Raw genomic sequence first — 14,196 nt, 5'->3', positions numbered from 1 at the left:
CCTGGGTGGTTAGCGGCAGTAGCGGACGGACCGGGTTGGTTGGCGGCGGTAGCGGACGGCCCTGGGTGGTTGGCGGTGGAAGCGGACGGACCTGGGTGGTTAGCGGCAGTAGCGGACGGACCTGGGTGGTTAGCGGCGGTAGCGGACGGACCTGGGTGGTTGGCGGCGGTAGCGGACGGCCCTGGGTGGTTGGCGGTGGTAGCGCACGGACCTGGGTGGTTGGCGGCGGTAGCGTACGGACCTGGGTGGTTGGCGGTGGTGGCACACGAACCTGGGTGTTTGGCGGTGGTAGCGCACGGACCTGCGTGGTTGGCGGCGGTAGCGGACGGACTTGGGTGGTTGGCGGTGGTAGCGCACGGACCTCGGGGGTTAGCGGCGGTAGCGCACGGACCTCGGGGGTTAGCGGCGGTAGCGAACGGACCTGGGTAGTTGGCGGTGGTAGCGAACGGACCTGGGTGGTTGGCGGTGGTAGCGCACGGATCTGGGTGGTTGGCGGTGGTAGCGAGCGGACCTGGGTGGTTGGCGGTGGTAGCGAGCGGACCTGGGTGGTTGGCGGTGGTAGCGCACGGACCTGGGTGGTTGGCGGTGGTAGCGAACGGACCTGGGTGGTTGGCGGTCGTAGCGCACGGATCTGGGTGGTTGGCGGTCGTAGCGCACGGACCTGGGTGGCTGGCGGTCGTAGCGCACGGACCTGGGTGGCTGGCGGTCGTAGCGCACGGACCTGGGTGGCTGGCGGTGGTAGCGCACGGACCTGGGTGGTTGGCGGCGGTAGCGCACGGACCTGGGTGGTTGGCGGCAGTAGCGCACGGACCTGGGTGGTTGGCGGCGGTAGCGCACGGACCTGGGTGGTTGGCGGCGGTAGCGCACGGACCTGGGTGGTTGGCGGCGGTAGCGCACGGACCTGGGTGGTTGGCGGGGGTAGCGCACGGACCTGGTTGGTTGGCGGTGGTGGCGCACGGACCTGGGTGGTTGGCGGTGGTGGCGCACGGACCTGGGTGGTTGGCGGTGGTAGCGAACGGACCTGGGTGGTTGGCGGTGGTAGCGAACGGACCTGGGTGGTTGGCGGTGGTAGCGCACGGACCTGGGTGGTTGGCGGTGGTAGCGAACGGACCTGGGTGGTTGGCGGTCGTAGCGCACGGATCTGGGTGGTTGGCGGTCGTAGCGCACGGACCTGGGTGGCTGGCGGTCGTAGCGCACGGACCTGGGTGGCTGGCGGTCGTAGCGCACGGACCTGGGTGGCTGGCGGTGGTAGCGCACGGACCTGGGTGGTTGGCGGCGGTAGCGCACGGACCTGGGTGGTTGGCGGCAGTAGCGCACGGACCTGGGTGGTTGGCGGCGGTAGCGCACGGACCTGGGTGGTTGGCGGCGGTAGCGCACGGACCTGGGTGGTTGGCGGCGGTAGCGCACGGACCTGGGTGGTTGGCGGGGGTAGCGCACGGACCTGGTTGGTTGGCGGTGGTGGCGCACGGACCTGGGTGGTTGGCGGTGGTGGCGCACGGACCTGGGTGGTTGGCGGTGGTGGCGCACGGACCTGGGTGGTTGGCGGCGGTGGCGCACGGACCTGGGTGGTTGGCGGTGGTAGCGCATGGACCTGGGTGGTTGGCGGTGGTAGCGGACGGACCTGGGTGGTTAGCGGCAGTAGCGGACGGACCTGGTTTGTTGGCGGCGGTAGCGGACGGCCCTGGGTGGTTGGCGGTGGAAGCGGACGGACCTGGGTGGTTAGCGGCAGTAGCGGACGGACCTGGGTGGTTAGCGGCAGTAGCGGACGGACCTGGGTGGTTAGCGGCGGTAGCGGACGGACCTGGGTGGTTGGCGGCGGTAGCGGAAGGCCCTGGGTGGTTGGCGGTGGTAGCGCACGGACCTGGGTGGTTGGCGGCGGTAACGCACGGACCTGCGTGGTTGGCGGCGGTAGCGGACGGACTTGGGTGGTTGGCGGTGGTAGCGCACGGACCTGGGTGGTTAGCGGCGGGAATAATAGTGCGTTCCAAAAGGATTAAATTTGTGCGGTGAGAAAATAATTGAAGCGCGGAGTATTAATTAAAATTTAAATTTGCTAATAACCTAAAATTTCAAGTGCTAAACCGTTATTTGTTGAATTTTAAAAAACTTATCGTTCTCCTTATCTTTTGTTTAGCAAAACCGAATCGATCCAAAACTAATTCTAATTTAGAATTAACTAATTTTTAATTTGCGCGAGCGTGCTTGATGTTTCAGTCCGTTAAGCTACGCTATAAAAAAAGCTCTCCCAAGCTACATTTCGCTACAGTGTTCTCAATTTTACTTGCCTAACCTACAAAAGAAGAAAGCAAAGGCAAAAAAGGGAAGAGGTGGTATTGTTGGCGATTGGGTGGATGGACTCCGATAACAAAAGAGGAGTTCATTCCAACCCGTGCTATAATATTACCTTTAGAGAAATGGAGGATTTGCTTTAGCAGAAGTGCTATGCAATTCCCCCATATATCGTAAGGTAATATTAATCCTTTCTTTTAACTTGGGGGTTGAATCTCGAGGCACAGAGTGCTGCCAATCTTTTTGGCAATTAACCCCTTTCATTAAAAGAAAGGATCTATTGGTTAAGCTAACCGAAATGGTAGCACGGCTTGTACCTTTCGGGCGCATTAAGAACATTCTTTCCGCGCCGAAAGATAATGAGGCAATTGTTGAATGAACCCCACGTTCATCATCGAAGTGCCATCTAACACTATCTTCTCCATCCCTGTAAAGGTTAACCACCGCGGCGTTGTAACGCACTTTAGTTTCTTTCTCTACCTTCGCTTTCAACTTTTGCAGGGTCTCAGGCCAGTGCCCAATACTCCTATGGAATGCTTTTCCATAGGAGTAATTGGAAAACTTTTTATTTTCACATATGTAAAAAACCTTTCTCGGAAGGTATACGTTTGAATCCTCGTAGAGATCTTTGAACTCAGTCAAGAGTGCATCGATAGTTACTTCTTTTTCAAAGCATGGAATGTAAACTATCGACGCACCCTTGCTGAGTTCTGTCTCTCTACGGATGGTTGGCGGTGGTAGCGGACGGACCTGGGTGGTTGGCGGTGGTAGCGCACGGATCTGGGTGGTTGGCGGTGGTAGCGCACGGATCTGGGTGGTTGGCGGTGGTAGCGAACGGACCTGGGTGGTTGGCGGTCGTAGCGCACGGATCTGGGTGGTTGGCGGTCGTAGCGCACGGACCTGGGTGGTTGGCGGTGGTAGCGCACGGACCTGGGTGGTTAGCGGCGGTAGCGGACGGACCTGCGTGGTTGGCGGCGGTAGCGGACGGACCTGCGTGGTTGGCGGCGGTAGCGGACGGACCTGGGTGGTTGGCGGCGGTAGCGGACGGCCCTGGGTGGTCGGCGGCGGTAGCGCACGGCCCTGGGTGGTTGGCGTCGGCAGCGGACGGATTTGGGTGGTTGGCGGCGGTAGCGGACGGCCCTGGGTGGTTGGCGTCGGCAGCGCACGGACCTGGGTGGTTGGCGGCGGTAGCGCACGGACCTGGGTGGTTGGCGGTGGTAGCGCACGGACCTGGGTGGTTGGCGGTGGTAGCGCACGGCCCTGGGTGGTTGGCGTCGGCAGCGGACGGATTTGGGTGGTTGGCGGCGGCGGTGGTGGTGGTGGTTTGGCCAAAAGACACCGTATTATTCCCTGAACCTGGGTGGTTGGCGGTGGTGGTGGTGGTGGTTTGGCGAAAAGACACCGTATTATTCCAAGAACCTGGGTGGTTGGCGGCGGCGGACGGAGCTGGGTGATCTCTGGCGGTGGTGTGGCCAAAAGACACCGCATAATTTCAATTTTAATTTTTTTGGCTCTACGTTAGGCAGATCCTGCTCTTTTGGTAGATCTTTTTCTTTTCCTATAAATTAATTTGCGTAAGAATTAACAAAATCTAAAGATCGAAAAATATTTTTTAACTCTTGAGAATTATAAAGCCGAGTTTTTGGAAATATTTAAATAGTGGTATTTCGATAAAAAAATTCCGAAAACGCTTGAATATAATTTATTTTCTTGGTGCCCATGGAGGTATTTTATGAGATAATACAATTATTATTTTTGTAAAACTGTTGAAAACCATTTCAAAGTATCCCCAGAAGACGCAACTTAAAGGAAGGGTGAAGCAGAAAATCAAGTGATATTTTATCGATTCTCCTACTAATAATAAGACCAGTCTGCAAAGTGAAGCATTCAGGAAATACTTCCGAATGATTTTAAAATCCAAATTAGGTTCAGATTTTAAGGATAACTTTGAAGAAGGTCCTCCGGCCAATCGCGTAACGCCCTGCCTTTTTATTAACAAAATTCTCGTGGCACGTTCCGTGTTGAATGAAATTTGACACGAGTTTTGATAAAAATTCGCGCGTGACTTTATAATTGTGGCGCGAGACATGGAGCATTCCACGAGAATTTTGTTAATAAACAAGCTGCCCCAGCAGAAAGGACACTCGTGCGGGATATGTAAGATAATTGAAAAGTGAAAAAATAGGGGCTAAAAAAGCGAGCATGAGGTGACAATTTCTTTACTAGACGCCACACCTTCAGTTCTGAGCGAAATAAATATTATCTTAACAGTAGAACTCGCAGCAGACAGCGTAACTCTTTAGAAGGAAAGTTATTCTCTAGCTACTAGCACCATGCCCAATCAACCGCGCGCGCCTCGGAGCCGGAGTCTTTATCCTCTTGCACCATCGCTGGCTTGGGAGGAGGCGGAGTCTATTTATCCTTTTTTGTCTTTTCAACTAGAGTTCGTTCTGGTGGAGTCACCAAATAAGTGTTTACTTAAAAAACACGAAATCGGAATGATAGGGATGAAAAGCCCCAAACACACGGTTTTCCTGTCGCCATGCATTGCCAAAGCATAGAGAGACCTTGAAAAACCGGGACCAATACCTCGTGTGAGGGGGGATTCTTCCCCGCTCGAGTAAAAAGGCAAGGCGTCACGCGATTGGTCGGAAGACCTTTAAAATTATCTTTAAAATCTGAACCTTATTTGAATTTTAAAATCATTCGGAAGTATTTCCTGAATGTTAAAGAATCGATAAAAAATCACTTGATTTTCTTCTTCACCTTCTCTTTAAGAAATACATTAAGACTTTCTCGAAAAACTTGCAAGCAATAAATCTGCATTAAATTGAACTTACCCCATTTTTCCAGGCACTGAATAATGTAGATGGATAGAAGAGATGGGAACACTAGCGATAAAATAAAATACATAGAGATGTAACTTCTCTCTGGTATATTTAGCTCTAGTTAGTCTAGTATTGAATTTGAAATGAATATCGATTTAGAAATTTCAGGCTATTTATAGCTTTCAGCCTGCGACCCAGGGGCTACAAAGAATGCCTCCCCCTCTTTCTCCTTAAACTGTCGTGTCAAGCCCTCTGTGACCCAAGCTGGTCAAGTACCGCTAACAACCAAGGGGGAATCTCAAAATCTATTTAATAGAGTAATTTCGGTGGAGAGGGGGAAGAAACTGCTTATTGCCAGCTTCGGGGACAAATTTGTAAAAAATATACTATTTGCCCATGCTGGGGGGATAAGACTGAAGCAAGAGATAGAAGGGTTTGACCTTGCCATTATAGATATAGCAAAACTCCCTTTTAAGATATCTATGGTTGCCATGTACAAGAAAGAAATAACTCAATGGAAACCACCTTATGGAAAAAATAACTATCCCTTTCGACGAAACAAAGGGGGTAGGCAACCCTCAGTATTGGGGCTGGGCCACCTTTGATAATGTTATAGGGATAGGCGTTCATAGGAATAATTTTTGAGAATTAAAGGTTTTAATGTCCAAAGCAAATAAATAAATCCAGGTAAAACGCACACAATTTATCTCAACTCTCTCTAACCTCGCACGCGAAAAACACTCTCTGACCTCTCTCTTGTCCCCAAAACTAAATTCTGCCCCCTCAAGCCTTTCGTCCTCCCCTGTTTTCATAGCAAAAACCTCTCTCGTCCCCTGGTATTTTTCCTACCGTACATTTTTGCGTAAACACCGTATTATTCGGATACGGAGAGAAACAGGTGTACAGGGCGAACTTCTCGCTAGGTTTTTGAACTTTCTTGACAATGGTCCCTCCATACAGTAACTGTAACAATAGATAAACAGAATTCTGGGTTTTACAGTTTCGAGGCCTTGGGGCGAGGGGGAAAAACGTAATATCATAAGATTATAACTTATCAGTGGGATAAGTGATCTCAGGCGCACCTATCTCGCTCAAAAGTGGATGAACCAGGCGCACCTATCTCGCTCAAAAAAGGATGAACCAGGCGCACCTATCTCGCTCAAAAAAGGATGAACCACGCGCACCTATTTCGCTCAAAAAAGGGTGAACCAGGCGTCACGCGAGGTGTGCGCTGTGCAGCATAATCAATGACTAGGAACAAAAGTTATTCAATGAATTTCACTTTTTTCAAAAACAGCCACTGAATAAAATTAGGCCCAGCCATAAGTATTTCACCAACAGTCCAACTTCGTAACAAGCAATGGAGAGAAGAGTTGTGTTATTGATAAATTATCCTAAAAATCGTGGTTAGTGGACTAACATACATTATTGGATGGCTGGGGCGAGTTCTTTTATGACTACTCCTTGCCAATTATAACCCGAAAAGTATAATTAAATCTGTAACGTCTGAAACAATGTTATTGACACAATTTTTTTTTACTTTTTGATTTTTTTTAATTTTTTTTGGGTTTTTGATTTTTGATAATTTGTAACCGTCCACACCAAACTTCTCCTTCCCGCGTCGTCTGCTTTGCTCGTGTTCTATTTTTTATACTAATTTTTTGTATAATGCCAAATAGTATATAAAAACATTTTTCCGTTTGAGTAGAAAATAACTTAAGTTGATAGTGCAAACAAAGAAATTAGAAACATTACTTACCTTTGTAAAAATTCCAAAGTGCAAATACAGCCCTCGGGATATTTTGTATTTTTGATGTAATACGTTGCAAATGAAGAACTCATTGCCTGTATCATAAGAAAAAGATATCTCATGGACCTTTGAAGATGAGTCTATAGAGCTATTTATGAGTGTATGCTTAAAATATTTAGTTAAGTTACCTTTAATCCAGAAAAATTGCAGTTTAATTGAGTGGCTTTCTTGAGGATAGCAACTTTTATTCTCTTATGTGGCACTGTAATTCCGTTTCAGGACAATAAACCTACAATTCCAGGACACGACTGTGATACAATTAAAAATGAATTTAGTTGTGTAATATAATACAACACATATTAAAATATATAATATTATATTTATAAAGTAACGCAAATTGAAACTCGCCAACTATTTAGCTTGAAGGCATAATTATCTCTTCTCATCCAAATTTCAAATAATTTTACAAAGGCCGTTGCTAGCTGACGAATAACGGTAATGTGGTTTAGGGGAATACGAAGAAAACACGTCCGAAATGGTCTCAAGGTCAATATGTGAAAGGATACTGTCCCGTAAGACCGAATTCCATTCGTCCAAACGATAAAACAGCCTAAGTGCCGTTTCCCACAATACATTGCCTTCCCTCCATTCCCGTTGGGGTTTTGAGAGGGAACCTTGTTGGTTTACCTTAGGTTGATTTATACCTTAGCTAGGGCTCTCGAAGTTGGAGACGCAAGCTGGATGGCGCGCTTAATTTCCCCTTGCCTTGCTGCTCTGCCTTTCCTTTCGCTTGCGCGACCACCAGCTTGGGTCCTCAACAGTGCGTTGTATCACACCTCCTCGGTGGTGAGAGCTGGTCTACCACTGCGTTTTGTGGGCTGAGTTGATACGCGCTCTTCCCAAGCCAAGGTGTGCAGGTATCGTGCTGAGGGCTGTGTGGTACCGGGGAAGTTAATCTACGGTATCTCGAACGATCCCCTCGGGGCACCAGGCGAAACCCCGTTGTAATTAGCCTTCCACCCGGGTTGAGGACTACCGGGTGTTCACCTTTTACTTGCCTCATTACTCGTGGGATCTTTATGGATTCTTTAAAAACAAAAACTAAAAAGAAACCTGGGCATGGAGCCGGTTCTACCGGTACCCAGCCTTCTCTCAGGGAAGGAGGCAACTCCCAACCTGCTTCTGGGCGTGATGCTGCCTCCGGCAGCACCCACCCGCAATCGGCGGAAGGCCAAAGTCACCTCCTTCTCCTCAATCGGGTTCCACCAGGTTGAGTGAAGCTAATAGGAGGCGCAAGGCCAACCGCCGAAGAAAACAATACCAAAAAGGTGGCCTGAACTGCACTGGGTGCAAGAGATACGGGCCAAGATGGGACTCCTTTATCTTCGGGTGCTGGGAGTAACGTCCCGGGTACGGACTCTACGCCTGGTGCAAGAGAAGCTACCACCCTTTCTGGAAAGAGAGCTAGGGCGGAGGACCCTGATCCCTCGCCTAGCTTACAAGCTGCGTCGTCAAAGAAGACCAAGTCTTACTGCGACGTCGCCAGTATTGTCAAGATGGCCATCGTTAAAGATGGCTATCCAACTAATGCAGGCCGCTATACTTGACTCACTGGACGCTGAGCTTTCTTCGGGAAGCTCGCTGCCGCGTCCTTTCAATTTCCACATCATGGCTGGGGCCATGATCTATTCATGTGGGGATTTTGCGACCAGCGAATGGCTCGTGAAGGTGCTACACCATAATGAGCGTGCCATAGGGGGAACACGGCTTTCAGTGATGAAGGCCAGTGAACTCCCGAAGCCGTTCAAGGTGTCCTTCCGGACCAAGGACCGTCGCACCACTGATCCGGCGGCTCTTCTCCGGCGATTGAAGGCCTACAACGGTAGGTTTCTGACCGACTGTTGGCGGTGCCTGAAGTCGTTCGATGAGAAGAGCACCAGACGCTGGATCTTCCTAATTGATGGCTCCTCCATGGAGGCCATCAAGGAGGCCGGCTTCAAGGGTCTTACTGGTGTAGGTGTCGGGACATTTAAAGTCCTGACTGCGCCAAAGGACCCTCTCCAGAATGCCTCTGAGGCTTCTGAAGAAGAAGGCAATACTGCAGCCAGCGTGAGTGGGGAGCTGGCAGCAAATATTGCTGGCATTAATTTAGAGCCATCCTTTCCAGATAGCTCAGACATAGACCTCGGGACAGAGTCCGACTTTTTGAAGGACTCTGATACCGAGAGGACCTACGCTCCTGTTACTGGGAAGGAGTTGGGGGCCGAGGGTGCTGCTGGTGGAGGCGAAGGAGATACCGGTCCTAGATCGGGACTCCGCGCTACCGCCAAGCAGTAGCCAGGGCCGCCTCTCTTCCTAAGATATGAGCATGAAGGTGATCCAGATCAACCTGCATCACTCCAAAGTAGAGAGCTGCATGGAAACGGTTAATTTCCTTTTACCGTGGTAACCATGGAAAACCGTGGAAATGGATGGTTTTTCTACTAATATCACATATTCGGATCGGGAATGGATGGAAAACAACCAATATGGAATGGAAGTAGTTAATTTGATATACATTTCAGTTGGGAAATGGTTGGTAAATGGATAGAACCTATTTTCTATGGAAAACCCTAAAATTCCAAAGACAAACTTAAAAAGGGTTTGGCCACAGAGTAATGGCAGCTCTCTGCCTTTGACTGTATTGGACTATATATGACAATATAGCACAGGTGCCACTACTACTCATCTCACCTAGTTTCTTGTAGCCACTAGCCTCGCTAACAGTACCTTCTTCTAGCTCATCCTATTAGAACACGAAATTCACGGCTATTATAGCTGTCAATCTTTCCATTGTAAGTTTCCGCGTCGAATTCTCGGAATTTTGGGAAGTGTACTTGGCGTCGGGCGAGCAAGAGAGGTCACATTTTTCTACAGTTGTTCAGCCCCTTAGTTTTACTAAAATTCCCGATGAAGCCCCGGTATTGCAGTGGTAATTTTGGGCAGAGCCAAGACGCTCAAGGGTTATATTCTTTCGAACAATACTCCTCGATTTTACTGCCCTCCAGTTTCCAGAAACTGACAGATTCCCGATCCCTTTCAAGATTTTTCTTTATTTCACGGTCTCGAGTCCGGCTACTGGCGTTTAAGGCGTGTGCGCTTAGTGCGGTGCTTTGGAATTTGGATACCAAAATTACTATGAGCCCAAACGAAGAAAGTTCTCCAATTATTACAAAAGAAAAATTGAAACATTTACTTCAAAACAGGGATGAAACGTTTAGTTTTTTATGTCCGCCAAATGCGCGTTCAGATGTTTGGAAGCGGTTTAAACAAATTAAGGTTAATAATGTGCTGACCCAGTATGTTGTGTGTTTGGACACAAAATGCAACGCGATTCTCAATTTCAAATCCAAAGATGGGACGAGTGGCCTGAAAAACCATAAGTGCAACTCACAAAATATAGAAGCACAATCTAAGGTAAGAAAGAAATTCTTTCTAATTATGTGTAAGTGATAAAATAATGACTACTTCATAATAATAACCATGTGAAATGCTTTAAGATTACAAATTTTCTGAGTCATGGACAATCGTCAATAAGCTCAAGAACCAAAAAACGAGTACTATCTGACTGCTCCTAAATGGTTAAAATGGACATTCGAAACTTCAGATCAATCCAATTTGAAGGTTTTCGCATATTAGCAAATTCACTTATATCTGTTGGTGCTCAGCATGGAAATATCGACGCGTCGTTAGTACTTCCAAACCCAATTACCGTTAGCAGAAACGGCAAGGATCTCTACCGTGAAGTGAAGAAGAAACTAATTATGGATTTGGATTCAGTTAAATCTATAGCAGTCACAACAGACGGCTGGACTGACAGCTTCAGAATGGTGTCGTACATTTCTGTAACGGCTCATTTTTACCAGGAAGACTTTAGACTTCAGTTCAAAGTTATAAGTTAAAGGTACAAGAGAAATTGATAAAAAAGTCAGGCGATAATATCCGTGAGCTTGTTTTAGAGGTATTGAAAGAATTTGAATTAGAGAACAAGGATATTTATTTTGTTACCGACGGTGCTGCCAATATGGTGTCAGGTTTCAGAAAGTATCCATGGTTCTGGTGCGTCGCACACCAATTAAACCTGATTTTGGACCACGTTTTTACCGAAAAAAAAACAAGAGATAAGCCCGATTATGAAAACGAGCTTCCAGATTTAACTGAAATGTTTCATCAGTGTAAAACGCTAGTAACCTACTTCAAAAAGTCTGGATTGCAAAGAAAGTTGATGAAAACTCTGAAACAAGAAGTGTGTACTCGATGGAATTCGCGGTTGGAAATGATTGAGTCCGTGTACGGGGCGAAAGACCAAATTAGAAAATTATTGTCTGAACGAGGAGAGGAGAGACTTTTTTCCAAAAACACATGGAAATGTTAAAATCCACCATCAAGATACTGAAATGTTACAGATCTTGCAGTAATGATCTTTGTCAGGAAAAAAACTACTTTGCACCTTGTTATTCCATGGCTGGACAGACTCAAAAAACAATGATATTTCTGTGAAGATGATCATCCAGAAATTAAAAAGGTATCGTTCTTTTCCAAAAATTCGTGTTTTAAGAACTTCACGTACAGTAAAACGAAACACTCGTTATAATTGTATTTCGTAGTGCAAAGAGCTACTCCTTGCAGAGCTTCAAAAGTTCACGATAAACAAGTACCATAAAATGGCAGTTTAAACCCTAAAATGAAACTAATGAAAGCAATTCCTGGAGAGCAGCGACCTAGTGTGATCAGTTATATTCGTGATGAACAGGAGCAGGGTACTACACTTAATGAAGATGATGATGATGATTGCTCTAACTCGCAGCCACTTTCAAAAATTGCCAAAACTAACGTGGTTAGCTGATTTTTTAATGTATAAATTAATTTAAAAAATTATGTATTGCAAAAGCAACTCTAAATTCATTTAGGAAAAGGATGACATATTTTCAGACCTACTGGACGAGCCTAGTTGTAACGTAAATGAGGATGAAGTGTCGACTTGTCAGTCACTTGTGTCATTACCTACAACGTCAACTTCACTTGAAGATTGGTGGAAAGACCCAAATTTGCCAAAACTCAAGTCCTTGTTTAAGCGAATTATGTCAATTCCCGCTTCAAGTTCAACCAGAGAACGTTGTTTCAGCAAACAGGGTAGGATTTTAGAGGAAAGAAGAACGCAATTGAAGCCAAATAAAGTGGATATCATTCTTTTTTTTGCACGAAAACCTTAAAGATAACCACTAGTGTTTTTGTTAAAATTAAAACATTCGACAGGGTTCATACAACTTTTGGAAAACAAATTTCCCTGAGATTTACAGGTTTTTCCTCACATACTTCCCTGCATTTTCCAGAGTTACGAGCCTTTAAAGTTTAGGGTAACGCTATTCCTATGAAGGGGGTTGTTTGTTTATGTTTTACTAAATTACTCCGCCCCTGTTTACTCGAACCCCACGTTTTTAGTATGGTTTGATGGGGGACAAATTGGACTATAACATACTCAAAGGACATCCCCGTGTCTCTAGTAGAACTAGAGTTACGAGCCTCCAAATTTATCGTTAAAAAAGAAAAGTAACCTAATAACAATAAGTGAGACACTAACATAAGTTGACGAAGATATTGACGTAGCCTCAAGTTTAAAGTACCCTTGTATGGGGAGCGAAAAGGGCTATAACATATTCAAAGTAGATCCCCGTATCTCTAATAGAGCAGGAGTTATGAGCCTTCAAAGTGCAGTGTAAAAAATCATAAGTAACATAATAAAAATAAGTGAGACGATACCATAAGTTGAACGTTTTCCTTAATTACTTGGCTCCTGTTTGTCGTCGCCCTAAGTTTTTAGTATCATTGGGTGGGGAACAAATTGGACTATAACACACTCAACGGACATCCCTGTATCTCTAGAAGAACCTGAGTTATGGCATGTTTTTGAACATTTTGCTTAATTACTCGTCCCATGCTTGTCGTAGCCCTAAGTTTATAGTATGGTTGGATGGGCGGACAAATTGGACTATAACACACTCAAAGGACATCCCTGTATCTCTAGTAGAACCAGAGGGTAAACGAGTGAGAGGGTGGGTTAGCTAAACGAGTGCGACAGGGTGGGTTAGCTAAACGAGTGCGACAGGGTGGGTTAGCTAAACGAGTGCGACAGGGTGGGTTAGCTAATCGAGTGCGACAGGATGGGTTTGCTAAACGAGTGCGACAGGGTGGGTTAGCTAAACGATTGCGACAGGGTGGGTTAGCTAAACAAGTGCGGCAGGGTGGGTTAGCTAAACAAGTGCGGCAGGGTGGGTTAGCTAAACGAGTGCGGCAGGGTGGGTTAGCTAAACGAGTGCGGCAGGGTGGGTTAGCTAAACGAGTGCGGCAGGGTGGGGTTTTTTTTTATTTTTATAATAAATAGTCGTAACTGAGTGCCACAAAAGCAATACTGCTTGAGCGTGGCTGGGAGTTTACATTGATTGTCAAAAGGTGGTTACATATATACATTTGTCTATACTCGTTGTCATATTAGTTAATTTTGGTAGTTTCATTAGTTTTATTAATTACATTAATTGATAAATTTTATTGCATATTTAGTTGTCTATGTAATTATTAATTTCATTAAAACCTTTAGCTATTATTAGCCAAAATAAATAAATTGATAGTTTTACTTTCCTTAGTTGCTTTGTCGAGTTTATTATACAGTTTAGGACCTAAATAAGATGAATGTTTTTGGCCGATAGTTTTCAATACTGCGGTACTCTCTAAATTTCTATTTGCTATAAATCGTGTATTAAATGTTACATTCTGTGGGAGTAAGGTGTTTTTCACTTTAAAAGTATTAATTAATATGGTTTTTGCATATAATTGCCGTACAGAGAAGACTTTAAATTCGTTATAGAGTACAAATCTAGATTCTAAACGAGGTTTTTTTAAACAAATTCTGATTAAGTGCCTTTGTATTTTTTCCAATGGATCAATATATTTATAAAACGTTCCTCCCCAACCTATGATACCGTGTACAATTAACGGCTGTACTAAGGAAAGATAGGCAGTTTTTAACCACCTTATTGTCAGAAAATTTCGTAGCTCGTAGAATTTTGGTAAACAAAGACGCAGTTTCTGAACTATATTATTTGTATGATGTTTCCATTGTAGATGTTGATCGATAGTAACTCCTAAAAACTTGATTTTTTCCATTCTTTGTAATTTTTTGCAAGTGCGTCCGCAATTTGTACAGTGATCATTATCGTGTATAAATAACTCTAAATTATTTATATCTAGTGCTCTAGACGAAAAACATAACTAGTTGGTTTTCAGTATATTTAA

Source organism: Phalangium opilio, unplaced genomic scaffold (assembly GCF_054372755.1).
Source record: "Phalangium opilio isolate 3A_F unplaced genomic scaffold, DU_Popi_V2 ptg000056l_1, whole genome shotgun sequence".
In the NCBI taxonomy this organism is placed as follows: domain Eukaryota; kingdom Metazoa; phylum Arthropoda; class Arachnida; order Opiliones; family Phalangiidae; genus Phalangium; species Phalangium opilio.
This window is presented reverse-complemented; position numbering follows the sequence as displayed.